The sequence below is a fragment of the Alligator sinensis genome, unplaced genomic scaffold, assembly GCF_000455745.1.
Source record: "Alligator sinensis unplaced genomic scaffold, ASM45574v1 scaffold740_1, whole genome shotgun sequence".
Lineage (NCBI taxonomy): Eukaryota > Metazoa > Chordata > Crocodylia > Alligatoridae > Alligator > Alligator sinensis.
Genome location: NW_005841964.1, coordinates 969612 through 996887, shown reverse-complemented (window position 1 = coordinate 996887; position 27276 = coordinate 969612). Strand labels below are relative to the sequence as shown.

General features: G+C 42.1%; 1 protein-coding gene and 1 long non-coding RNA gene across 2 annotated transcripts in view; one reads left to right on the top strand and one right to left on the bottom strand.

Moving 5' to 3' along the window:
- Positions 1-27276, bottom strand: part of GPC6 (glypican 6) — a 1120836-nt gene that overhangs the window by 150250 nt on the left and 943310 nt on the right. The window lies entirely within an intron of this gene.
- LOC102377878 overlaps positions 2361-27276 on the top strand; it is a 67247-nt gene continuing 42331 nt past the window's right edge. The window contains exon 1 of the long non-coding RNA XR_323456.2: positions 2361-2557. This is a non-coding gene — a long non-coding RNA (uncharacterized LOC102377878). The remainder of the gene's footprint in view (positions 2558-27276) is intronic.

Below are 27276 nucleotides of genomic sequence, written 5' to 3'. Positions count from 1 at the left end.
GGCCCTTGATTAAGAGATTAGAGGCCCCTGTGTGTGGCTGGAAGGGGAAGCCAGGTGATTGAAATGGGGTGGGACTCCTGGGCCCATAAGCACCATCCTTGAGCCCAAACAGCAGTTAGGCCCTGCATGCTGCAGGGAAAGGAGCTCCCAAAGGAAAGCTGACTTCAGGGGAAACAGTACGCAGGAAAACAAGGCCACCCATAGGGGTAAGACAGATTTAGCCCTTGGAGTTATAGTTTGTAGGAGGTGAGCTTGTGAGTGCAGGATGCATGTGTTTTATCTGTGCTTATTTATGTTTGTTGTATAACGGGAGGACCAGATGTGGCTGTAAGGGGTGGATTGGAGGCCACAGGAGCATCCAGCATAGAGCTCTTCTAGGGTTGGGGACCTGGCAGGCTGCATGAGGTGGATGTTCAGACACTGTACAAGGAGGCAGAGCTGAGAACCACCTTATCCTGGGCTAGAGACACCAGGGACAACTAGGCTGAACTAAAAACAGCCTTGTTCTGGACGGAGCACAAGAAAGGGCTGAAGGTCCTGAAGACTAGATACCCAGAGAAGGCCGAGGCTGAGGGAGCCAGATCCAAATCAGTGGCCAAGGCTGAAAGCCTGAAGCCAGAGAAAAGCGGGGCCAAAACCCAGAGGGATGAGGACGCTACAGAAGAACCAGATTGTGACTAAGTAACACCTGTGAGGCATGGATGTGTCTGTAGGGGTGGAAGGAGGCCAGGGATTTACATCTTAAGGTTCATAGGGACTGAAGAAGTGAATACTGGCAAAGAGGAAGAGAGAGCACTTAGGTTCATCTGCCTCTGAGGGCAGCCCCATTTATTTTCAACAGCAAAGCGTGGCAGGTGAGGAAGCAGAGTGAGATTGTGGGAGGCAGGAACAAGAGCCTGGAAGGGCTGGGGCAGCAACTAGGGGGCACACCCATGCATGATTCACAAGATAAACCAGTGAATTCAAATGGGAGTCCATTCTGATCTGTGGTGGTCTTTCTGAGTTATTTGCCACAGAAAAATTGTTCTAATTTTTCCTGTAGTCAAAAAAGGACTGAAAGCTAAGAGCTGGCATTTTCTGAGGACTGCCTTCAGTTTAATAAGGGGTTCCTTCACTCTAAAAAACGTCTGAGAACCACTATGTTAAGGCATATTCACTAGTAGACCCTATACTTAACCATCAGGTCTAGGTGGCACTGGTTCATGTTGTCAGATCTTGAATTCATTTCTCTTTCTTTGAGGATACTGAATTTGCAAACTATTAACCAGGGATCCTGGTTTCCCACATAAAAAAATTGCAAATTCTCTGATAAAACCCCTTAATCTATGACAGACTCCCCTGGCCCTGCTGGTGCTTCCCGCCAAGCCCCCATCAGGAGGCGGTGGCTGCTGCAGTGAAACAGATCACCAGGCTCCCCCCACTCCTGCTGCCTGCCTGCTGTGGGCTGGGGTGGGGGCAGTTCCCTGCCACTGGGTGCACTCCTGGGAGCTCAGGAGGGACCTGTGCCTCTCAGATCTGTGTGCAGGGCAGGGGTGGGTGCAACGCAGAGCTGCAGGGCCCCAGCAGGGAGCAGGATTGCTGCACACACCCCCAGGAGGGCAGGGTGGGGGCATGCCCCCCCAGATCTGTGTGCAGAGTGGAGATAGACATGAGCTGCCCTCTGCAGGCTCGGGCTCCCACCCTGCTGCCCTTCCCCCAGGGCCTCTGCAGGCCGATGGATGCAACCCGGTGCTTTAGGGAAGAGAGGGACCACACAGGAAAGCTCCTTGAATCTGAAAGCTCTGCACTGCCCTGGTGATGTGTTCCCTGTGTGTGGCGGCAGTGAGGGGCACAGCCCTGCTTTGCCACCTCCACCGCTGCCATGCGTTCAGGGGACACATTGCCAGGGCAGAGCAGAGCTCGCAGTGGCAACAAGATCCCTGTGTGCCCCGACTGTGCCCTGCAGTGCTGGGTCACATCCACTGGGCTGTGGAGGCCTCAGGGGAGGGCAGCAGGGTAGGAGCCCAAGCCTGCAGAGGGCAGCTCATGTCTATCTCCACTCTGCACACAGATCTGGGGGGGCATGCCCCCACCCTGCCCTCCTGGGGGTGCGTGCAGCAATCCTGCTCCCTGCTAGGGCCCTGCAGCTGTGCGTTGCAGCCCCAGGGCTCAAGCCTGATGCAGCAGTCCCAGCCCCACCCCCACCCAAATCCATTACTCCCTCTTTATGGGGGCCTCAGTCCCTCTGTGCCCTTATCTGCAGGAGCTGCTCTCCAGGCTGCCTGGCATCCATGTGCACGTATTGTGTTCTCTGTCTGAATGCCCTCCTCCTCTTCCCTCCAGCCCCTTGCAGGCTGGAACTCTGCCAGCCTGCAGAGAGCTCTTTGCAAAACATCCATGGGTTTCTCTGGTAAGATGAGAAATCTGCATTTTCCTCCAGAAAAAAGGGAAAATCCGTGTTTTGCTCCATTTTCCTGTGGGAAATGGAAACCTCAGATCCCTGCTGTTAACACACAGCGCAAGTAAATCACCACACACAGGATATTTTCATAAGGAAAAAGGACTGTCACGTGGAAAGGTAGGGTTGCACTATTTTGAGCTTTGGGAAATTGTCCTTTTTTTGTTCTGAAGAGGCAGACTTGCAGATATTCCCATTAACACCAGGACTAGTGCTAAAGGAGAGCGAAATACTGTATAATTAATTTACTAGCTTCCCTAGCCTGTGTATTCAAGAATTCTATATAGGCCGTGAATGCAAACTATAATTCAAGGTTGTTATGTAAGAATAAACTAACACTGGTACTTTATTTTAAAGTATTACTGTTTTAGAATGTACACACATGCAAAAAGATCAGTTTTTATTTTTGTAAATCATCTTTAAAAGACATAATGAATGTCCAGCAGTATCAGACCCAATACTTAAGCTGAACATCTGTCTTATTTAGAAACTAATCAATTGCTCACATCTCTTAGACATGCATATTTCCTTAAATGAATTCTATGTACTTCTTCTCAGCATGAATCCAAAGAGCCCTGACAGAAAATAATTAAATAAACAGATTGCTTTCCTAAAGCTCATATTTTCTTTCCTCATGCTACTAATGGCTTGGTTACATGAGGCAATTGACTGGAATAATTATAGCAATATCGTTCTTTATGTGGAAACTAACTTCATAGTAAGAATGCCCATATAGAGAATTGTACTAGTATAACTAGATTGATATAATTATGCCTGTTAACTTTTCCATATAGACATGCCTTAAGCTTCATTGTAGGGTCTCAGTAACAAAAAAAAATGTTTTTCATTTATTTCTTAGAAAAAGTGAGAGTTGTGTGTGTGCACAACAGAAAAGAAGGGCAAAATATTGCAGCCTTAGTTCTTACATATGATAAGGCCTCCTTATGCTATTTCAGAGATGATGGAGGATAAGCAAAAGGATTTAAATAATAACTACAGATTGTTCAAGTAGGGGATTTCTACAGCCAGTATAGCTTTAAAAAAATGGCTCTATACAAGCCTGTTCCTTCACCCTGCAGTAAATGGTATGTTCTAGCCAGGACAGGAAGGCTAGATCACATTGCCCTCCTAGACATGGTGCAATTTACAGGAATTTAAGAGCAACCCTCAATTGCACTCAAGCCCAGCATTGTATTTTTAAAAAGTACAAAGGTGATTTAAAACTACAAATTCTTCCAAGGTGGAAGAAGGGGGAACCCGGCTAATCATGCATAGACAGTATTTTGCAGAGGTGAAAATAATGCATAAGATAAAAATAACTATTCGCTTCAGAGTAATTTCAGATTTGCCTATTGGCATCTTTAAAATATTTTATTAAAATTCTGCATTCATCACCCCTGCACAATGAGCAAACAGTGTAAGTAATGGGGCTGTAGGATACCTTATAACCCTCCTGTCAGTGTCGCCCTGTGGTTTGATGGAATGCTGGCACACTTACACATGGCAAGATGTATGGACTCATTCTGGGTTGCAATTAGCACATGCATTCTCATTTGTTATTGTCTCTTTAATCCTAATTATATTATTATTCTAAAATGAAGTAGTAAGAGACTTTCTTAAAGAAGGAAAATATTCTTCATGTTTATTTTCCTGTTAACCTCCCCCAACCCTACAGTAACCTGCCTTTAAAATGTGGCATTTCTAAGCTGCAAATAGCTCTCCCGGGTATTCTGTTTTGTGAACACAGCACAGCTATGATAGCAAGAGAAGCAAAAGCATTCATATTAGTCAAGATGATCCACCCAGGTTTCCAACTGAGTCCAGGCAGATTTGCAGAGAAATGAAAGCACAGCTTGTTTAGTGCTGCTTAATCACTGTTTGTACATGCTCCTCCAGTTATGTTTGAAGGAACTCCCATGTGAATTATAAAGGTTCAGATCTAGAATATCATAACAAGATCTGTTCCTGTTCATTTTGATTTTTTTTCTTGTCCACTATGTCAGCATGGTTTTTTTTTTTTAATATACAAGTAGTTAGGGTTTGTTAAATTTTTCCCTTCTGGCATTTTTTTTTTTTTTTAAAGACTATGCAGGAAGAATAAATTTGCTCCAGAAATAAAGTCTCTTAATGTTTGTCACTGTAGCTAACTCACCTAATAGCTGATATTTCTGGATCGTGTCTTCATCTGTTTTTGGAAAGTGACTATTCCGCCTTGCGTACAACTAGTCAAAATTTAGAATCTTTTTATCCTCCACAAATCACTACTTGTTATTATCATGTTGTTATGTTATTCTATTCATAAAGAAACAGAAAGTTCTGTGCAATCTTTATTTCATCACTGTAGAACTGACCATATGACTCAAAATTGTGTTCCAGAATCTTGGCATTCATTTTATTTTTCCTAAAAATATTCCCTTTCTGGTATTTTGGGTTGCAAATATAACCCTAGGAATGTGAACAGAGTGTAAGTCAATGCCTGAACCTGTGAAGAACTTGAAATGATGGCTCTGATTAGGACACCTATATGGGACTTCAGCAAAGTTTAAGTTAAGGAAGTTTAAGGTATTTAAATTCCAAAGACTAATTAAAATTGGCCTTGCAGCAGCAGCCACAAAATTCCTTAGGTTCCTGGATTTATTAACTGCTTAAATTCTAGACTTCAAAATTTCCCATGTGTATATACACTATAGTAGTGGTTTTTAAACTCTGGTCCCTAGGGGTCTGCAGACTATGTCTAAGGGGTCCACATAAGATGACTATGACCAAGCAAAAGTTTGTGACTACCGCCACTTACAATCCAAAGGGGTCTGTACCCCCATTTAAAATTTCTAAAGGGGTCTGCACCTCCATTCACAATTTTTTAAGGGTCCACAAATGAAAATAGGTTGGAAACTACTGCACTATAATTTCTGCATATTTACAGACACTATTCAGAAGTTGCACAATAGCATTCATCTCCCTCTTAAACTTAGCTGCAATTCAAATTGTATTCAGGAAGCACCAAGGGCGAGTGGTGCTTCCTAATACTTGGGGGTGGGGGGGTGGGTCCCAGTGACTGCTTGCTGACCAGGGGGCCAGGGATGGAGAGAGAGAACTTTTTTTGGGGGGGGGAAGGCTGAGCACCCCCCCTGCACAAAAGTCTGCAGGGGAAAGGGGAGGGGAAGGGGCCATGGCGGGGGGGGAGGGAGTGAGGTTGGGGCTGGCACCAGGCAGGCCTCAGGCTCAGGACCAGGGTCTACTGCACCCATGTGGCTGCCCCTTCCCCTGCACCAGGGGGCATTGCCTGGCACTGGCGTCCACTGCCCCCCACCCCTGCAATGGCCCTGACTGTTTCCCCACACCGGTCCTGGTCTGGTCTCAGCCCCGCAGAGGGGGGGCGCACCCAGAGCTGGAACAAGGCCAGCCTTGGTTGTGCTGCCGGGCTGGAGGAGATGGAGCTCCTGGGACCCCCGCCTATGTCATCCCTGGTGGCTCCTGCAGAGTCACAGTGCTGGGGAGCCAAGCGGGGGCACATGGCCCTCCATGATCTTTGCATGGAGCAAGGGCAGCCTGCAGCTGTGAGGTGAGCTGGGCCCTACCTGCTCCGTGGCTCACTGCAGCCTTTGAAAGCTGCATGGCATCATGTATGTTTTGCCGCTGGGTGGGCCAGGCAGTGAGGCACATGGTGCTGGGGCAATCAGAGCCCAGAGGCTCATCCAGGGCCATGGCACGTTGAAGCCAAGGGGTTGAGGGAAAGTGCCACCCCTCCCCTAGCTCCCCTGCAGTGTGCACAGTGGCAGGAGCCCCATTGGTCCCCCTGCTGTAGCAGCCTGCAGTCGGGTTGCTCAGCGGCAAACCCAGAAGTGCTGCCAGTGCTTCTCTCAGGGGGGGTATGTCCAATCTTAGGCGGTTTATGTGCACCCATGTGCACCCCCTACACATCGCCAATTGGAAGCGCCTTCTGCCCTTGTCTGTAGAGGCATCTTCCAGGGAATGCATAAAACCCCATGCCTAACTGATATCAGTGCTAACGTCTACTTGTGGTTGATGGTGCTGGTGGTGCTGCCATAATTCACCTTTTACCTAATCGTTTGATTTTTAAAGCACTGGCCCAGGAAGTAGAAGATTTGGGGCCTTTGTACATGCCACAAAATTGGCCTTTAAAGTGGCTTAAATACCCTTCTGCGCCGCTTTAATGGTGTTGCTGTTTACATTGTTGGTGGCATATCGCATTTGAATGGTGCAGCTGTTTACACTTTCAGCAGCATATTGTGCTTTAAATGCCTTTGGGACTGTAATAGGGAACCCTAGCCCTGTTACCAGGAAGCAGGCTGATCCCTTTGAGACCAGAGCTTTCCAGGCACAACCTGCTGGCAGGGTAGAGGTTAAAAGCTGAGCCTTGGCAGCTAGTCAGGAGACCAGGAGGTGGCAGGCCAGAACTATAAAAACCCTGGGCTGAGCTTGCAAAAGGGGGCTGGTGGCAGAAGGGGTGAACTCCTGATGACTCCCAGAGAAGCTGTGGCAGCCCCACAAGAATGAGCATAGCAGAAGGTGGGAAGCAGAAGCACAGAGCCATGGAAAATGTGAGCTGGCATACTGCCTTCCTTAATTTTATTTTTTTATAGTCCATGGACTTACTATTTGTGTTTAACTAATAAACCGGTGGTTTGTGGTCAAGGCTGTAGGGGAGGAGGAGGCCTCATTAGCACCTTGGGGTGTAGTCATAAAAGGCCAAAGGGCCCAGTGCACTAGTGGGTGTAGCCGTATAGGGCTTATGGCCCAGAGCTGGCTGCAGGACTTTGAAGCTGGGTCCCAGTGGGTGGATCTTGGCTAGCAGCCTGAGCAATAAGAAAGGGGCCAAGTCTGAGGAGGCAGAAGACCCAACAACTTGGTACCTAGGGACACAGTGTGAAAGTGGGCCAGAAGGCCTGATGCCATAGTGAAAGCAAAAGGAGGGTCACAGGCCCAGAAAGTATTTGGGAGCTAGAGCCTAAAAGTCAAGCCCTTCCTGGTGGGTTTACGCTGGTAGGGCTCGCTAGAGAAAGACAGGGGAAAAGCCTGTGGTGGCTGAGAACCCCAACATAGAAATACAATAGGTAGTCTCCCACTTGTAAAAAACATCTAAACAACATTTACATCAAGACATGGCAGGAAAATAAAGGCCAGATACAAGTCAAAATACAGAAGTGAAGTATTAAGGAACTTCAAGGGTGCCCCTCAGAGGCCACTAGAATGCTGCTGGGGATGGCAACCTGTTACAGGGACGTAGCAAATAAAACACCTCAGATGTTTTAGTTTGCTACCTAACAAAGTGCAACAGCTGTGGAGGGAGGCACTGGGCCTCGTGCAGCTCAGGGGCTATGCAGGCAGGCTCCACTGAAAAAAATAAAAAAGCAGTGAGCCTCATCTCTTTTTTTTTTTTTTTTTTTTTTTTTTTTTTTTTTTTTTTTTTTCCCCCTCTTCCCTGGAGCCTGATTGCCTGCCTGAGCTGTGTGGGGGCCTGGTGCTCCCCTCCACATCTGCAGGGGGCTGGTGCATCCCTCCATGGCTGTTGTGCCCCCTGGGACCACTCAGGGCGGGTGGCGCCTGGAGGGTGCCACTGCTGCCACAGAGGGAAGCACCAGCTCCTCTGCAGCTCAGGGACCACTCAGCCCGCCAGCAGCTCACTCCCCGCAACCACCAGACAGGCAGGTAAGGATTGGGCCCAGCCCTTGTGTACATGCCACAGAGGTTAACTTTGGTTTAATTCTCTCTAAATTGAAGCAGTGGTTTTTTTAAAAAAACCCACTGCTTCAATTAGGGAGAATAAAATCAAAGTAAACCCCCATGGCATGTACACGCAGCTATGGATTCTAAGCACTTCTGATATTGCAGTGATTTGAATCCACGTCCCTTAAATCCAAGGAAAATGTCCTAAGAAATAGGTTGTGGAATAAATTCCAGCAGAATACTTTCTACCCTCCTGTTGGAACTGAGCCAGTTGCTGCCAAGAATGCAAAAATTATGATGCCAGGAAGAGAACATTTCCAGTGACTGTCTAATGTAAAATAACTCTGGCAGTAGGGGTTGAAATTCTGGGATGCCTGTACACACCATGGGTTTTAATCCTCATTAAATTAAATAGGTTTATAAAATTTAAACTTGTTTATTTCAGAGCATTGCATCTGTGTTTACACGCACTAAGTTTACAAATGAATTAAGCCGGGTCCCTGGCCAGCATTGCAGGAGAGCAAGATTGTTCATTGCTGTCCCCCAGCCCAGGGCCCCCCACCTACTCCATGTCCATGCAGAGCATTGCATCTGTGTTTACACGCACTAAGTTTACAAATGAATTAAGCCGGGTCCCTGGCCAGCATTGCAGGAGAGCAAGATTGTTCATTGCTGTCCCCCAGCCCAGGGCCCCCCACCTACTCCATGTCCATGCCCATGCCCATGCCCTGCCATGCAGCTGTGGAAGCAGGGAGCCAGCAAGCCACACAAGCTAAAAAAATGGAAACAATTCAAAAGTAAAAGCAATTCAAGGGGTCTACAAAAGTCGCAGTGCCATCTGGACAAAGAGGCTCATTACACATGTTTGTGTGCCTCTGTATTTGCACTCAACGAATCCATGGACGTGATGCTTTAAATCCTGGTGAGCCAAACTAAACTATGTCCAAGGAGTTTTAGTTTAATGCACAAGAAAGACTTTTAAAGTGTCAGGAAATCCCGCATGTGCAAACAGACACACAGTTACAGCACATGAAAAGGCAAAAATTTTGACATATACATGAGCCCCCAAACTCCCCTTTTCTTTGGGAATGCCCTTTTCCCTGGGACAAAGAAGCATGCTTCTGTGGTTTATTCTCTTTCCTGCTCCATGACCCTTGCACATTAAGCAGCTAACCTTGGAAGTGAAATTTGGCATTGTGAACAGAAACACATAATGGCCAGTATCACTTGGCTATGATCCTGACAAGAGGAATGTTTCATATACGCTACCTCTGGGCTTCTGAGATTCCTGCACCACTCACTCTATTCCTTGTATAGAGTGCCTAGGCACCTGAGCGTGACTTGCGCTTAGGTACCTCTGATGTCTTTCTGTATAGGGATTCTGGGGGTCCAGCCTGAGCAAACTAAATTGCCACATAGAACAGGGAGCCTAATGTCTAGAGATTTCAATGCCATGTAGAGTCACCAAGAAACCAAATTGAATCCTGGCATCTGAGTGGTTTGTTGCCTCAGTCATCTTGATTATGGCTTGTTGGTCTGTGTGATTATATGGTTATGGGAACTGACATTTTCCCAAGATATCCTTTCATTTTTATTATTCCTCTTTGTTATTTTACAGAATTCAGAAAGATGAAATTAGCCCAGTTTGCTGCAAGGGAAAAAAGAGCAGGCTGGATAGATAGGTCAACTAGAAGATGCAATACCTTTAGCAGAATCTGGGGCCAGGGAAATGAAGGGGAACTGCTGAAGCTGATTTCAGGCTCCTTTTTCCTGATATGGTAGCCATCTACAGTTAGCCAATAAAAACTGTGAGCAAAGTGGGAGAATGGGTCTTTGAATTCCCTCCCTTCTCTTAACTTTAGGTGCCTCTTTCTACCTGATATCCAATGCCAGGTGTAGATGAAATGAGGAGCATGTGTGCATGACACTTTAAAGTGGGCTAAATGCTTTTGCACTGCTTTAATGGTGTTGGTATCTGCACACCTCAGCGGTGCATTACACATTAATTCCAGCTGCTGTAGGAAATTTGGCAGTGTATTGTGCCTTAAATGACTTGAGGCACAGCAAACTACAACTCCTCTGAGTTTAAGTTTGCTCTGAGGAGTTTTAGTTTGCTGCCCCTATAGCCGCCATGGGAGAGGCAGGTAAGTCGGGTGTGTTAGTAACATTGGGGGGAGGGGGGGGGTGTTAATCAACCCTAAATTGAAGCGGTGTTTTTAAAAACCCACCACTTCAATTTAGGGCCCCTGTTTCATCTACACATGTCCCAAGGCCCAGAGTCCTCTTATGAAGGTACATGTTTTAACTGAGCAGGTCTCATGTGGTATGTGAGTGCTTAAAATCTTGTTAAGGTATTTTGTTCACAAATTTGGATATGATTCTTAGAATACGAAAATTTCTTTTGAAATGAATGACATAAGGTAATAATCAAACCAAATAAAAGCAGTGCAAACTGGATCTACCAAAAAAGAAATAAACACTTTAAAAGGTTTTTAGGAGACCTGTGCAATGTCTTTTCTGAAGTGGGCTGCATTTGACACGCAATGTCTGATCTCTCTGTAGCTGTGAGTGTGTAAATTTGCCACACCCAGTCTCTTCATGTGGCTTGTTTTAAAATGCATCAAAGTGGACTACAAGTGCCATGTATAGCCACTCGCTGCTCCCAGGAGTTATGTGGGGAAACTAGTATAAGTAACTTGAGGTAGGGGATGGGTGAGCAGAATTGGGTGGGGGTTAATAGGTCCTCAGGGGTGGTGTTGGCAGGTCCTTGGGGGTGAAGGCATTGGAGGGGCTGGCACATCCACGGGCGGGGTTGATGGGTCTGTGGTTGGGGGGGGGGTGGGTTCCCTGGTCAGGGTGGAGGTCATGGGACGAAAAATAGCCCAGTTAGGGTCAGAGGGGTGGGAACTAAGGCTCTAGGGCTGGGGTGAGCAGCTGAACTTTCCCAGCCTCAGGGTTGCACTGTGAACGTGGGCAGGCACTTGTGGGATTGGATTAACCGTTTCTTAGACCTGGTTAACACAATCTTAATCTAAATCAGTGCATCTCCTCAGGATGTGTCATTTTTTGGGAAATTTAAGCCATACAAATGCCTTCATGATTGGGCATTTAGATGGACCTCACCCTGATTAGGTAGATCTAACTGTAAACAGCTGTATGTACCCAGAGGGGGAGACTTCTTTCTAATAAAAGATGCAGTACACCAAGAACAAATCATAAGAAATAGAAACTACATACAGCACAAATATTTCTACTAGCCAGAGAAATCCAGTGAAATTGCACATCTTATTTTTGTCCTATCAGAAGTTTAATAATTTTTCTTGCCCACTTCCTTCTGCTTATGTAGTATCCAGCAAATTACGTTACGGGTGCTGTATCAAAACTGACACAAGCACAAAGCATTCCTGACTTTTATTTGGCTCACTAGAACATGAGGAAGCTTTCTTTTTTTGTGTGTTTTATTTGGCATACTCCCTCCACAGAGTTGCACATACCCTCATATTAAAGAAATACAAAGTGAATGTAAAAATACAATTGTTCTGTTCCTCTCTCCCTTTCCATAAGTGGTGCCTTGTAGCCTAAATGATATCATTGCCCAAGTGTTGCAAGAAGTTTAATTAAATGCATCACTTCCAATAAATTCCTTGGACAAACAGACTACCATAGGGGCACATAAAGAATGTGAGCATTAATTGCATTTGAGATTAGCCTTGTTGAATCGAATTCTCACACACTGATACCCTTTGTACTTAAGCCATAAATATGAGTCATTTATACATCTAGCTATTGGCAGGTTTACTGTAAAGTAGTATTCCCACTGGACCACAACCCTACAACAGTTTTTTTTAAAAAAAAAAGTTCTAACTAAGAAAAGTACCTGCTTACATATGACCAGTGAGACAGACTGTCTCTCTCTCTTGATATCGTTTTTAAATGATGTATTTCTGTTCAATATCATTCCATTAACAGTTAGTGTCTGCATTTGAGAATTGTAGTTGAAAACTAACACACTTTAATAAACCACCAAAAAAATTCAAAAAACAAAGCAAGGACACACAATGAAAAATCCAATTTGCTGATAGATTAATTAAATTCCCTACTGACCCAACCCTGACTGAATCTGTCCCATGCGGGAGAGAGTGAAAAATGAATTTGCTAATTAATGTTAATACAAAGAATGGAACAATTAGAGGAACAGGCTAGCAACAGAGTGAACATCCCTCCTTAACTCAGTTGGTACAAGCATGGTGGGCAAATCTCTACATTTGTAAGAGCTATTGTGAATGAAATAATTCCATTAAATGCAGCACCAGTAATATCACTGAGGTTCTCTTGTAGAGCGGGATGTAAGCCAACTGTGGAATATTTATTCTTTCAGGATTTATATTTAATCATGTACAAATGTCTTGAGGACAATGCTGAAGCCATAAGGGACTGGTACGACTTCTGAAATTTTCTAAAATGATATTGTGACTGTAGGTCTTTTATAGCCGTATTCTAGTAAAGTGTCTGAATTGCTCATCATTAATATATTTGTATAATTACCCATCTGCACACTTAACAAAATTGTTTTTAAAGTCTCTCAGAATTTTTATGATAAGTACTTACTCCCATCTATTTTGTATAACTCCATTTTAAAATATTATTTTTGGATTGAGCTATTTTCTCAGCCTACAGTACAATTCCATTTAATGGCAACTACAATGTACTTGGCTTACGTGTTTCTAAATGAAGGCAAATACAAAAGCAAAATACATTTTTACTAGTTCCTGGCATGTTTTTGCATTTCTATAATTTTCTTTTAAAATCATTTATGATGTATTTCCACTTTACTAGCATAATGTATCTCAATCGCTGATCAATATAACACTAAATGTAGTGCTATTCAAAGGGTAGACTATAAGGAGCCATAATGGACTACTTAGTAAATAATGTCTCTCTTAACAAGTTCATAATTATGTATTTACTATAGGAAATACTTTGCAATGGTTCCCAAGGAGCCATTCTAATCCGTTGACTTGATGCACATTTCTAATAGTGTAATCACATATTAACGCCATTTGCTGCTATTTTCAAAAGAGGGAAACAATAGGAGTGAGGAAAGAAAGAGGCTGGAAAAGAAAAATCAAATGGAAACACTAAAAGAAACATTTCTTCTTGGCTTTGTTTCATATATAAATTTATAGATATACGGGAAAAATTGGTTGATGGTCAAAAAGAAGAAGCAGGATCTTAAGAGCTTTGTGAAGCTCAGTGATTTCAGTTTGCAGTAAGTTAAACAACTGGCTTTATTTTGTTCTGCATAGCTGTGCAGAGGCACCCCAGGAATTTCTCTCTGAGTTTCAGGTTGAATGAAAGCACTGAGTCGTGCTTGCTTTTGGATCTGTACTGCTGAGCTCCACATGATTTCTAACACAAATCCTTCCTAAGAAGGGAGATTCACTCCTTCTATTTAATCTAGGCTGATTTTCCGATATATAAGGCAATGTGAAGCTCATCCAGTTTTGTGTGATTTTGATTTTGTAATGAAACATTTGCACAGCTTCAATCCTAACAATATAGCAAAAAACCAAGAGGAGACATGGAGAGAAGAATCAGATCACTTACCAGGGGAGAGAATAATAATAAAAAAATACTACTATGTATGCAAACTGAGTTGCTCCCCATCCTCAAGAGAGTGCATAGACTGTAAATCAGGGTCCAAACTTTTCTGTTTCCAGGAGTTTAGCTGTATTTATATTTCAGGAACAAGTAAAATAACATAAACCTCAGTTGAAAGCTGTGTCTATCCAATAACTATTATCTACTGCCAGCAATGGATTTAACTACCATGCATTGCTGAATCAAACTAGAGATGAACAAAGTTTAGGGGCAAGTCTAAGCAGGTATAAACCATGTTTGGTATCATTCTGGAAACTTACCACTTCTAGATCTCTCCTTGTCCTTCATATAACTCTCTGAAAGCTGCAGCTACCTGTTTTATCTGCAAGTTGATATCATATTTGTCACAATAGGTCATCAGGAGATTTTAGGTGAAGACAGAAATGGCAATTTTTGCCTGATTTGGCCCCTGCAAGCACTCTACAGCCATGACCAAACATAAGTGCATGGCTGCAGAGCACTTGAAAGGGCCTGATCCCATGACAATCTGAACCCTCATTGCATGCATTTTCAGATGAATATACTCCAAAATGGAATGCCTTCATTAACGTCTGTCTGTGTGCACTGGGAGCGGGGCGGGGCTGACACAGCTCAGCCCTGCTCCTGGCACTGGCTTCAGAATGGGATGCACCCACCGTTCAGCACCAGCTGAAAACCCCCCAGACCAAGCTCCCTCTGTTCCCTCCCCACCCCCGCCTCTGAAGGAGAGGGGCAGGTCTAGGGGAGAGCAGCTGCAGAGTTGCAGCTGCTTCAAATTGCAGCAGAATCCTCAAAGCCCCAGGGCTAAACAGCGAATGTATGTTGGGTTTAGGTATCACTGTAACTCATACCGCTTCCTGTAAAGTACTATGAGTTACAACAGGGAGCTGCACTTCTGTTTGCACCTTTTGTATTGCCTGTAGGGTTTCTGCAGCTGTCAAGAGGATGGGTCAACAGTGTGCTCTCAGCTTCATGCATACCAAGGTTCTCCTTGTGAAAAAAAGAGCAAGGAGTCAGGAGTTCAAAATGTAGCACTTTCCCCTGTCTGTACTAAAAGGGGATAAATCTAAACCATCCCACAGTCTGCTACTGAATTCTTCAGGGGGGCATTTTCCATTTCCTCTATGCAACCTCCTCTACTGAATAATGCCAGACACTAAACAAAGGGGCCAACAGCCCTTCTAATTTTGGAGGCAGAGAAAGAGAGAGACTTGATTTCTCTGCAAAATTCATGTTGGACTTGATTAGCCATACATACTGATCTGGAGACTTCCTGAACTAGGAATGTAACTTACATTACCTTTTATGTCATTGTATGCCACTCCACTTCATGGAAATGCTTATGAGTTCTAGTACTGAAGCATAAGTCTTTGATATTATGCTAGCTCTCTTCAAGCAAGCTGATAACAATGTTAACATTTGGGATTCACAAATATTGGCAAATAGTAGTCAAGTGGTAGTAAAAATACTAGTAAAAGTCCGGTGCAGTGGCTGGAGTTTGGGTGAAGTCCTGGAGGTTTAGAAAAGGGCAAATATAGTGCCTGCCTTTAAGAAAGGGAGGAAGAAGGATCCATGGAATTATGGAACAGTCAGGTTGACCCCAATTCCTCAAAAGACTATGGGACAGGTCCTCAAAGAATCTATTTTGAAGCATCAGGAGGAGAACAAGGTGATCAGAAACAGTTAGAATGGATTCACTATCTGACCAAGTTGATTTCTTTCTATGACAGGCCCTGTGGTTGGGAAAAGAGCAGTGGATATGATATATCTTGACTTTAGCAAGGCTTCTGATACTGTCTCACATGATATTCTCATTAAGAATCTAAGGAAACTATAGACTAATACATAATTAATACATAACTAATTGGACTAATATATTATATAAACTAATTGGATCATTGTGGTCAACAACTAGTCATCAATGGCTCAATCACATGGCGTTTCCCAGGGGCCTGTCTGGGTCCAATATTTTTTAATATCTTCATTAATGATTTGGATGGTGGGACTGAGTGCATGCTTACCAAATTGGTGGATGACACCAAGTTGTGTGGAGTTGCAGACACAGTAGGGGTAGGATCAAGAATGACTTGGACAAACTGCAGAAATAGCCCCAAATCAATCAGATGAAAGTCAACCAGAACAAATGCAAAGTCCTACACCTAAGGCAGAATGACTGTATGCACAAATACAGACTGGGGAACGGTTGGCTAGGCTGCAGTACTACAGAGAAGGACCTGGGGTTTATACCATTAGTATACCATAAGCTGAATATGAGCCAACAGTGTGCCCTTGCTGCAAAATACAACAAACAAACGACAACAGCACACAAAAACAGCAGCATACAGAGTTGTATTAAGAGAGGTGTCATTTACAGATCAAGAGAAGTGATTCTTTTGTTCTATTCAGCACTGGTGAAGCCTCACCTGCAGTACTGAGAATGAAAACATCCAGAATTTCATCTTTGGTCTTCTGAATTGTAATATTATATTGGTCCTTCAACAGTGCCTCTTGCTAATTGTTTTTATTATCTATATTTGCCATGACTTAGTTATTAAGAATAAATTGAAACTATGAATATATATTTACTGTTTTCAGTACTGAATCATATATGGCCAATTCCAAACCAATATAAAATGACGAACTATGTCAGTGGTGCTAAAGCAGTGTCAATACATACTATAATTATTCAGGACTATTTTTTTCAGTAGCATCAAGTCTATTGGCAGTGGATGAACACATACAACCACATGGATGTATCCTACCTATTTTCGAGCTCTGAGCAGAATAAAGGTAGGCAAGGGCAAGAAGAGGTGGTTGTTCTGAGGACAGGAGAATGGGGCAGCACAGTCGTTTTTTTTGGCCTTGCTGTCCCCTCCACCATGGGATACGCTGCTGCAGCTACGAGGCTAATTCTCTCACAGCCGCTCTTAAATTATATGTGAAACAACACTGTGAAAGTCTTAATTCTGTGCTGGCTGCAAGTGGGTTATCCCAATAACTACTGACCTCACAGCAGGGGGAGGGGGACTAAGGCTGACAATGGTATTCCTATAACTGGTATGCATGACCAGAGCCTCCCTCTTCTGGGTGACCCTATGCTGAGCACAGCCCCCTACTTCCATTCCCCTGCCCCCAACTCCCACTTGCTGTAGTCAGTGCCTGAGGCTCATATCTTGGTTGCCAAGCACTAATTATACTACTACTGAAGTCTTCAAAGTAGACCTGCCAGAACATCCTTTACATGCTTTGAGGAAGACAAAACAAGGGAAAACTGCCTTCTATCCTTTGAATCTGTTGCTGGACGCAGATTTCACAGTAGGTGATGTTGCAATAAAAATGAACAGAGTGCCAGCCTTTTACTTTTTATAAGGCAACTGAATCTAATCTCATCCTTTGGGTGAAATCTCCAGGCTAAGAATAGGGAGAGGAATAAAGAGACAGTAACATTTTTTTTCCCTCCTCCACAGTGCCTCTTATACGGCTCACTGACATTATAAGACGCTGTGTGGACAGGCAGAGATCCAGGGTCACTAGCTACAGTAAGAGAGCCATCTGAAAGGGTTATCTAAAAGACTCCAACAATCCCTATTTATACACACACATGCACACACCACTTCCTGTTGTAACGGTTACTGAAGGCAACCTTTTCAAACTAGAATGTGGCCTCGGTCACCTCGCTAACCGAAAGTAATTAATCAGACCCTGCACTCTGCTCCTGTCAAAGGGCTGAGTGATGTTTTTTATGGTACCGGTACATCAGACTGTCAGAAGTTGGTCCCAAAGGTAAGTAAATTGTGAGATGGAAAATGAAGACACAAGACCATTGCTAAGACAAATTATAAAATGAAGCCAGAGATGTCACATAATAAAAGCAAAAATCTGGACTGGGAGTAAAAGTCTAGCTGGCAGAATCTCCTTGAAGTACAAGAATTGTTGCCTGTTTTTCTTCTGGAAGAGTAACCCCTAGGACATGGACATAATTGAAGATCTACAATACAGAAAAGACAAAGAACAGGATGAAACAGAAACTCATGTATAAAGAATGGAAAGGTGGTTGAGGTGCAAGTGAAGAAAAAAAAAAAAGGTTCAGCTACTTTACATAGCACTTTAAGTCTGATTTTGGAGTTGGTAATGAAAATTCATAAAAGAAGCATATTAAATTACACCATATTTCCACCTTAAAGCGAGTAAGTTACAAAGGACTATCTGTCACATACAACAATTCTACAGGTATCCACTCCGAACTGAGTGGTTTTTTTTGTTAGTTTTTTTTATTTGAAGCAGTAGGAAATTAAGAACCTGGAGGATTTGGGAGGGGGGGAAAAAGAGCAATCAAGCTTCATAAGAGTTTGCATGAATTGTAGAAGACAAAAGCTCTCATTAAGTAAATATTACTAATACAAGTACATTCTCCTCCTTCAAAACTTTCCTCACTGTGGACATTCTGCACTAACTCTCCACAATGTATCACTTAGAGGCAAGAATTTATTATGGTGATATCTTTTATTTGACCAACTATGTAGCTAGGATCAAGTTAGATAAGCTTTTGAATGCAAGACATTCTTCATGAGGTGAGACCAGTGTGTCAGGTGAGACTTGATGAAGAATGTCTTGCATTTGAAAGCTTATCTAACTTTATCCGAACAATATAGTTGGTTCAATAAAAGTTATTGCCTTAAGAAATTCTTGCTTGTTGTGTAATTTCTGGACCATCATAGCTACAACATAATTTTTACTACTGTATTATGTAGATGCTTAATGTTTTCAGCTTTCTACTGTATAAGGAATTTTTTCTGAACGAGATTGTTATCTCCTTCTGGCAGGGATCACGTTGCTTTATATGTTAGTAAAATATCAAATACATTTTCAGAGCTCAGGTAAGAATAATTCAGGGTTGCATACTATTTTTCTCCAATATGTCCAGAAAGATCATTCACAATGATTAGTCATCAGTAGCTCAATGCCTAGCTGGGAGGATATATCAAGTGGGGTTTCCCAGTGTTCTGTCCTGGGTCTGGTATTATTTAATATCCTGACTACTGATTTGAATGATGGAACTGAGTACGTATTTAGCAAATCAGTAGATAACACTAAGTTGGGTAGAGTGGCAGATGCTCAGGAGGGTAGGGCCAGGATCCAGAATGATCTGGATAGACTGGAAAAGTGGCCCTAAATGAATCGGATGAAAGTCTGGAAGGACAAGTACAAAGTCCTGTACCTGGGATGGAATTACTGCATGCACAAATACAGACTGGGTAATGACTGGCTAGGCTGCAGTACTGCAGACAAGGACCTGGGGCTTACAGTAGATCACAAGCTGAATGAGCCAACATTGTGCTCTTGTTGCAAAGAATCAACAGATTTCCTGTCAGACAGGAAAACAAACAGAAGCTAAAAGCCCTGCATTTGCAAATATATTTCACTGGCTCATCCCTCTGTGGACATACACTACTGCCACATTAGCTTCTGGGTTTTAGGCCTCTGGCATATGTTTCTTTACTGGTGGGATAAGATCTGTTCCCTGATCCCAACAATCATGCCTCTTGCCGTGGCAGATGTGTAATTTCCTGGCGGGGATTAGGGACCAGATCCCAATCATGTCATTATTATTTGCCAGTATGGGGCAGCCTGGGATCATGACCTTGGGCTTCCCTATATTGACGAGTTGAAAGCTGAATGCCTGGTGAACATATGAGGTCTCAGGACCTAGTCCTACAATCACCTGATTGTTCGTCTTAGTTCTGGGATCACATTGGAGACAGTTCAAGACTATGGAATTCCTAGGCTGGAACTGACAATCACCTGATTGTAAATCTCAGGCCTGGAACTGCACCATTCTTCAACTGGCTCCCAGAGCCCACTGTTGGTGTCCCTATGTGTTGGGGATGTCAGAAAACTGCATGTGCAGCCTGGCTGCACACAGTTTTTAGAGGTCCTAGAGTACAGGGTCTCATAGCCAGGACCCTTGAGCTGTGGGTCATGGCAGTCAACCTATGGGATAATGGGGTACTCCATAGCTCCATGTACCCCAGTGCTTCTGGCCCAGCTGAGGAGCTCCCTTGACTTCCCAGCTGCTGAAAACGGGGCTGCACTCTATGCAGAATTGCACTACAGGGTTGCCAGCCTGCTGACACACACAGGAGAGCTGTCAACCAAGCCTCCTCATACAGCCATTTTCAGACTGCATGGTGAGAACTCTGCCATGTTCAATTTAATGTGCAACGGAAACCAGCCACAGAATTATTGAACATATTTTTTGAAATACATTTTATTGCCCTGTTAATTGCCTGAACGTGTTTGCAACTTAAGTGTAATGTCTGCTAGGGACCTTAGTAAAGTATAATTTTCTTGGTGTCATATACAATGCAAAAAAAGAAAAGAAAACACATGAAATAATTTATTTTATAATTACTTAATGTAATATTACACATTTTAATGACCAATGCTTATAAAAGTGTAACTAACCTACACAGAAATGTCTAACATATCTTATGCTCTGTTGGATATGTATAGTTTAACACAAAGGCTTTTCTGTACAGTCATTTGAGAGAGAGAGAAAAAATTGTTTTAACTAAGAACAAAAATTGTTTTGGATTTTCAGACTATTATATGCAATTGAAATTTGAAATTTTGGTTAGCTCTGCATTTGAGTTGGGGCAGAGCATATGCTCATGTTTAATCTTTTAGTCTTGTCATTACTTTAGCAACTCTTTTGTTAATGGGAAAGAACTTTCATTATATTAAATTAGAATAATAATATAAAAAGACAGGGATTAAATGCTGACCTCTCAGTATAATAGGGGTATTTCCCTATGTGGCTGTAAGCCTGTCATTTCGGATCCCTTTTGAGATTTGAAACAACTGGAATAAGCTAAATAGTCTCATTGCATGGACTGGTGAAGTGGGGAATACTTATCACAACTATTTTACCACGTAAGACCTGTTTAATATTTTCAATCATTTTACAAATGTGATCCTGAAATAAGATACTTCTTCTCCATGCATCTCAGTTTAGTATCATTGCTGACACAAACCCTCAGTTATATTATCCTTTCATTACTTTGAGTTTCTGGATATTAAGAAATAAAATACTTATTGACCATATTACTCATTCTAGCAGGTTTGTTTAATACATTGTGTAGCACCTTCTATATCGGCTGTGGGGGAAAAAACTCATAGATTTCTCAGTCTGTGTTGCTAAGCCCTGTATAGTACAACATGACTAACTGGTGTTTGGCTAGAGAGGATCACTTTCTTCTAAAAGACATGGGGCTGTGTCACGACAGTTGCTGCTTTCCTATCTGTGTGTGGTGCTATCACAACATACTCATGTGCAGCAGAGCCCCAGAAAGTTTCTGAGAGTTTCCAGAATTCTGACATTCGGAAGACAGCCTACCTGAAGGGACAGAGAGAGGCTGCTGAAATTAAATCAGAATAATGAACACTTAAGTTCATCAACCTCTTACCCAGCCCTTTAGATCATCCACTAAGCAAGAATATATCTGACATTTCATATTGGCCTTTTCTGTTTATTCACCACTGCTTATGTTACTTAAACTCCAAAGCACTAAGGTGTTAGAGTTTTAGTACACTACAGGAATCCTATAAAAAGCCACAAGAAAATGAATACACCTTCTTCCTTTATAATATGTTACTTAACATCTGTGATCCTGAAGCAGTGATAGCAAGCAATGAGGGGAAAAGTAATATGTGCGCAATTGAACTCCTTAGAGTATCTGTTCTAATTAGGACTGGCTCATTGCTTTTATGGTAGTGGCAACAGTTTTATACCAAGGTGGCAATAAGCAAGGGAAAAAAAAGAGCATTCATTTGTATTTGCTGTTGCATATGGTGTACCTTGAAAATGCAGCTGCTGCTGTACTTTTTTTTAGATACTTGTGGATGCATTGCTTGTGTTAGAAGAAAATTTATTTAAAAAAAGGAAATGAAAAATAAATGATTGATATTACTTCTAATATCTCAATAGGCTTACTCTGAGATATTAAGCCTATTTATCTCACTGAATGAGATGTTTAAATTCCTAGCAATTTTAGTGAGACCAGATAACAAAGTAAATATTTAACAAATAAGGAAATATGAAGTGGGAAGCCTAAAAAATTCTGACAGCAAGGGTCAGTTTTCATAGCAGACTGCTTGTCATGAAAGACTGGGCTGTAGGTAGGGCTCTCGTGGGCTAAAATCTCTAGGTCTCCCACAGTCTAGAGGCCCTAGCAGCTCCAACTCTGACAGGAAGCCTGGAACTTTGAAAATCCCAGCTCAATGCATAATTTTCCATTGTTTCGGCAGAAAATTTTTATACCAACTTTAGTTAGAAATTGGTTCAAGTGCAAACACAACATTATAATGTGCCCATGACCCAGGCACGAATTGAAAGCCATTTCTTCTTCAGTTCTGGAAGCTGAAGGTTAAACCAGTATTTTCCATATGGAAATCTTAGTGATCTAAAAACCCAGTTGTTTTTGAAAGTTTGAAAAGATCATTTTCAGGTCCCCATAGCTCTAGGGTACACTCATGGGTGATTCTAGGATTTGAAAAAGGAGGTTACAGATGGTATGGTGCATTATTACCAGGGATCCTGATTTTCTCTGATAACCCCCCCCCCCCCCCAAAAAAAAAAAAAAAAACAAAAAACAAAAAAAAAAAAAAAAAACACTTGATCAGGTAAAAAAAAGTAACCCAAAATCCACATTTTTCCAGGATTGAAATGAAACACCACTAATAGATAGATAGATATTAGTGGTGTTTCATTTTAACCCTGGGAAAATGTGTGTAACAGGGGCTCAGGCAGGAGCCCTGTTACTTGGGTAAAATCAGTCAGGGTTGACCTGAGGATGAACCCTGCCAGGTGGAGGGACTTACACACCCGTAAGGGGAGCAGGTGATTAGCCCACCAAAACAGACAAAAGTCGGTGGCAGAAAAGACTCTTTGCCTTTGGGCACCAAAGAATGGATGAAGAGTGATCCAGATCATGATGGAGAAGATGCCAGTAGCTGGATCTATGGCCCTGGAGGACACCCAGACTGAGGGACTCTAGGGTGCAGCAGTTGTGGCAGGCATGTACAGAGGGGGAGACGTAGATTGCCCAACCTGCTCACAATGTGAATTTTGGGTTACATTTTTAACCGGAAAATTGGGGAGTGTTTTTTTTTTTATCATAGAAAACCAGGATTCCTGATTACCACATGTAACACAGCACAATTTTTTTTTATTCTGGTAAAAAGAAACTACAAGACTTACCAATAAGGTAGGGGCCTAGGTCTGTATTATTCAGTTTAGGAACTGGGATTAGATGTACATCTCTTTTTTTAGATTAAAAAAATCAGCTGTCTTGAGCATCTTCACAGTGAATTCAGTGCTTTACTGAAAATCATTTTCATACTTGAGTTTAGGTTTCCACGCCTGAGATAAAGTTTTTAGCTAGAGTTAAAAACAGTTTTCACACCTGTGAAATAGGAACTACAGGCACCTATACACGAGCAGCAAGGCTGCTCCGATGCACTGTAATTATAATGCATTGGAGCAGCCTTGATTAATTGAGTCTGTGTAGCATGGTAATTACTGTGCTCCAGCAGAATCCAGCATCTTGTGTATCAGCATCCCTGTGCCTAAAAATGGTGGTGGGGTGCTTTAACTAAAGTTTGTTTGAGCTCGTCAAATGAGCTTTAGTTAAAGCACCCCTACCACCATGTTTAAGCATGGGGATGCTGATACACAAGATGCTCTGGGTGCTTTAATTAGAGTGGCATTCAGAGTCGCTCTAATTAAAGCACCCACACACACACACTCCTGGAGCACATGTATAAATGCCCAACCAAGAGGCAGCATAATTGCAGAAGAAAAGTTAGCTTGATTAGTGCACCATCAAAACCATTAAAAAGGAGAGTGGGTTGTTAACACGGAAGGAATGAAGAATGTAAAAGAAGTCAGGTAGATTATAATGATCCCTAAAGTTGATTGACTCCCTCACTGCTGCCTGAATAGAAATGCTGCTACCATTGCCAGGCAGTTGGTTTTTAGGTTTGAGTGGACCAGAAATCAAAGAGTGGGTCCAACTGCATCACTGCAACCCCCGCCCCGCCAGATCCTGGATCCCCCTAGATCCTGTGTACATCTGACAACGGGCTTTGAAATTACTTCAGAGATGCTGTGAAATTGCTTGAAAACAATCAATTTTTTCTTATCACCCTGTTCAAAGGCAAGTCTTAATGAATCTCCTACCAGAAATATTGTTGTGAACAACACTTCAAACATTCAAAATAATAACAAACAGTCACTCCAAATTCATAACAAAATTGATTGTATTCGATTATTCCTTGTTCTGTTCCCCTGTGACCAGGGACAATAGTCCATTACCATGCCCTTTATAACCACCCTTCAGATACTATTGTGTCATATTCAACATTTGGTCCACTATTACCCAAAAGTCCTTTTCTGTAGTAATAAAGCCTAGTCCATAGATTTCCAGAAAAGTGAACATTTTCCATTAACTATTTTTCTGAAGTATAAACAACCAGAAGAAAAGTGAACATTTTTACTGCAACTCCGTCTCCAGCTCTCTACATTTTAAATTAACACTTTAACAATTGTTCCAAACATACACTGGTATTTACCGTGGACATTAAAATGACCTCAAAGAGGAGCTGATACTTCTTTCCTGATGACATAGTATTCTTATTTTATAACAAAAGTTTAGAGATGAGAGAGCTTGTTTGAAAACTTTGATAATATAATGTTAATTATGTGAATGAGTATTAATTTAACACTATGGAGGAGAAACAAAGCTGCTGCATGGTGAAATGGTAACTTTACTTATTGGGGAAATGGACTTACGTCAGGTTTTTTGGGTTTCTGTATTTTAGGAACAGATCAGGGTTCAGGGAATAGATGACAATCCAATTTACAACAGTGAGATACTTGCAGTGTGAAATGCATGCACATTTAGCTTCCTGTTCTTGCAGGTACATTTAGCACTATTACTAGCAGTACTGATTCTAGTGAAGAAAGACAAAATCCTGTCAAACCTGAGTTTCACATCAGACATTCTTTCCAGAGGACAATCCCCAGCTAATAAAAACTGAAAGATACTAAATTTAAGAAATGCTATCAACTCAAAATATTTTCCAGTCTTGACAGTAATTTTTAAGATTGCTTGGAAGAACACCCTTTTTTTTTTTTTCCTTTTCAAACTACTTAATGAATGAGCAATAAGATGAACAAAATATTTTTTTCAAGAAAAAAGGCAGATTGGCTAACATGGAATATCCTAGAATGACAATTCATAGGAAAACAGAATTTTCCTTTTCTTGGTCCTATCCTTTTCAGATACTCTTCCCAGTGAGATGTAGAAATCAGTAAATCAACCTAGGGAGTTTTCAGTTGATCTACGTAGGATTGGAAAGGAATTGAAGGGTTATCCTCTCCTTAGCACCCTTCTACTAAGCACTGCTTCACTAGGGGTAAAGATGTCACCTCCATGTCTAATTGAATGTGTACTTGTGCCCCATGTCCACAATTGAGAACACCAGACTATCAGCTGAGTAAGATTCTATTTTAGGAAAGAAGTACTAATGTTTAACATACAAGGCACTATTTCCTTTCATCTCTCTTTTGAAGTAAAGATTGCATTAGATAATAACTTACATGTTGAGATTTTGCACGGACTGTAACGGTTCCTTCCACTTGTTTACTCAAAGCCTCTGCTTTGAACATTAACCTTGCTTTTGAATAGTTTTATAGGTGGCAGCTAGGTCCTGGATAACATCATGAAGAAGCTATCAGACAAGGTTAGAGACATCTCTTTTACCTGAAAGTAGTGATGATATGGCATTTCTGAACACATGTGAAGAAGTTATGAGCCCAAAGGGAGCAATCTGGTGAAAATGCTTTCTGTTGTAGCAGAAACTAAAGTATCTCCTCCCAGCCATATATCCAGTTGATCTCTAAAAGGTTTATTTTCATATTCTGAAGGCTGGGGAAGATAAAGCTATTATAACAAATTTCAGTATTTCCCTCTGGAGTATTGATCTTTTTATGGCCTTGTGGAGAAGCCTGAGGTCTAAAATGGGCTCTATTCTATTATTTCTCTTTGTACCACAAAGAAATTGTATCCTACCTAAAATATCTGTCTACAGAACTATTTTTACTGTTCTAATCTGCAGGGGATGGACTTTTCTACCCTCCGTCTTCTTATGCTATGAAGCATCTACTTATATATAAATCTTGATAGTGTCACCTTTTAAAAATTTATTCTGGAGAAAGAATAACTTTCCTGAAATTGGAACTTCCCTGGGAGTATGAGTGATTGTGATGAGCAATGATTTTAAATCCCCTATTTTTGAGGTGATTCACTGCTAAATGGGGGGCCACATAAATTATCTCTCAGAGATGAGTGAATGTTCCTAGAACTGTGAAGCCTAAACTCAAGAAAACATTTTGCATTTGGTTTTCCAGGGAAACTGAGTCTTTTCAATTTTAGGAGCTGGCCATTGCTGCTTTTCTCAAATGTTCAGTCTTCAGACTGGAAGACAAGTGGGCAGCTTCAAATGGAACACATGCTGAAGGTACTCCCACTAAAAGAAGAGATGAGATTTATTAACTTGTCTAAACTTTCAGAGGCTACTTTGTGTTACAAACAAACCTTGGGAAGAGTATCAGATTCTAATCTGCAACTCCACTATCTCCAAGACTGGTCCCCAACACAAGTCTTTAGAAATTTATGTAAAACAAATTAGAACTGCTACATAAGAACAAGTCTTATTTAAAGCAGATTATATGTATCCTGTTCATTAGTTTTCTTTGTATTTGTGTATACACAAGGAGATTTCAGTCTAGAGTCTTAGGGATGAGGTTGTTGTGTCCCAAGTTTGTTCCAAGTGATTATCTTATTCTCTTGCCTTAGCCAGTCTTACTATGCTACTAAGGAGACTGCAGACTTTTTAACATGAGTCAGATTAATGAAGTCCTTAGGTACATGTAAGTTTTAATAGGGAATTCCCACTTTGCCTTTGTTCCACATTCATAAACCCAGTGAGGAAGATCTGCAATGACTTTTACCTTTGCAAATTCAAAAAACAGAAGTGTTTTGGTTTTCATTTTCTAAAAGCATAAAAAATGCCTATGGAGTTAGACCGTGTTCATGTTCCCCTGGCAGACTGAAGTCTCACTCACACTTTAGAGAGTTCTCCTTCTTTTTAGGCATGTAGGTTGTAGCCATGTTGGTCTAAGGACATAGGCAGACAAGGGTCCTTGGGTGAATCTGATATCTTTTATTAGACCAACCCAAATAGTTGGAAAATAATTATTAAGCAAGCTTTCAGGTTCAAGAACCCTTCGTCAGGCTAAGGAAGTTTCAGCAGTTGGTGTGTGCTCTTCCTGGATGGAATGAAAAGTAAAGAAGCCAGGGGCTAGGCTGGTATGCATACAAGGCAGGTAGTCAGTAAAAATGTAGATTGAGGAGTCAGTGGGTGAGAGAGAGGCTGGGGTGGGGGTG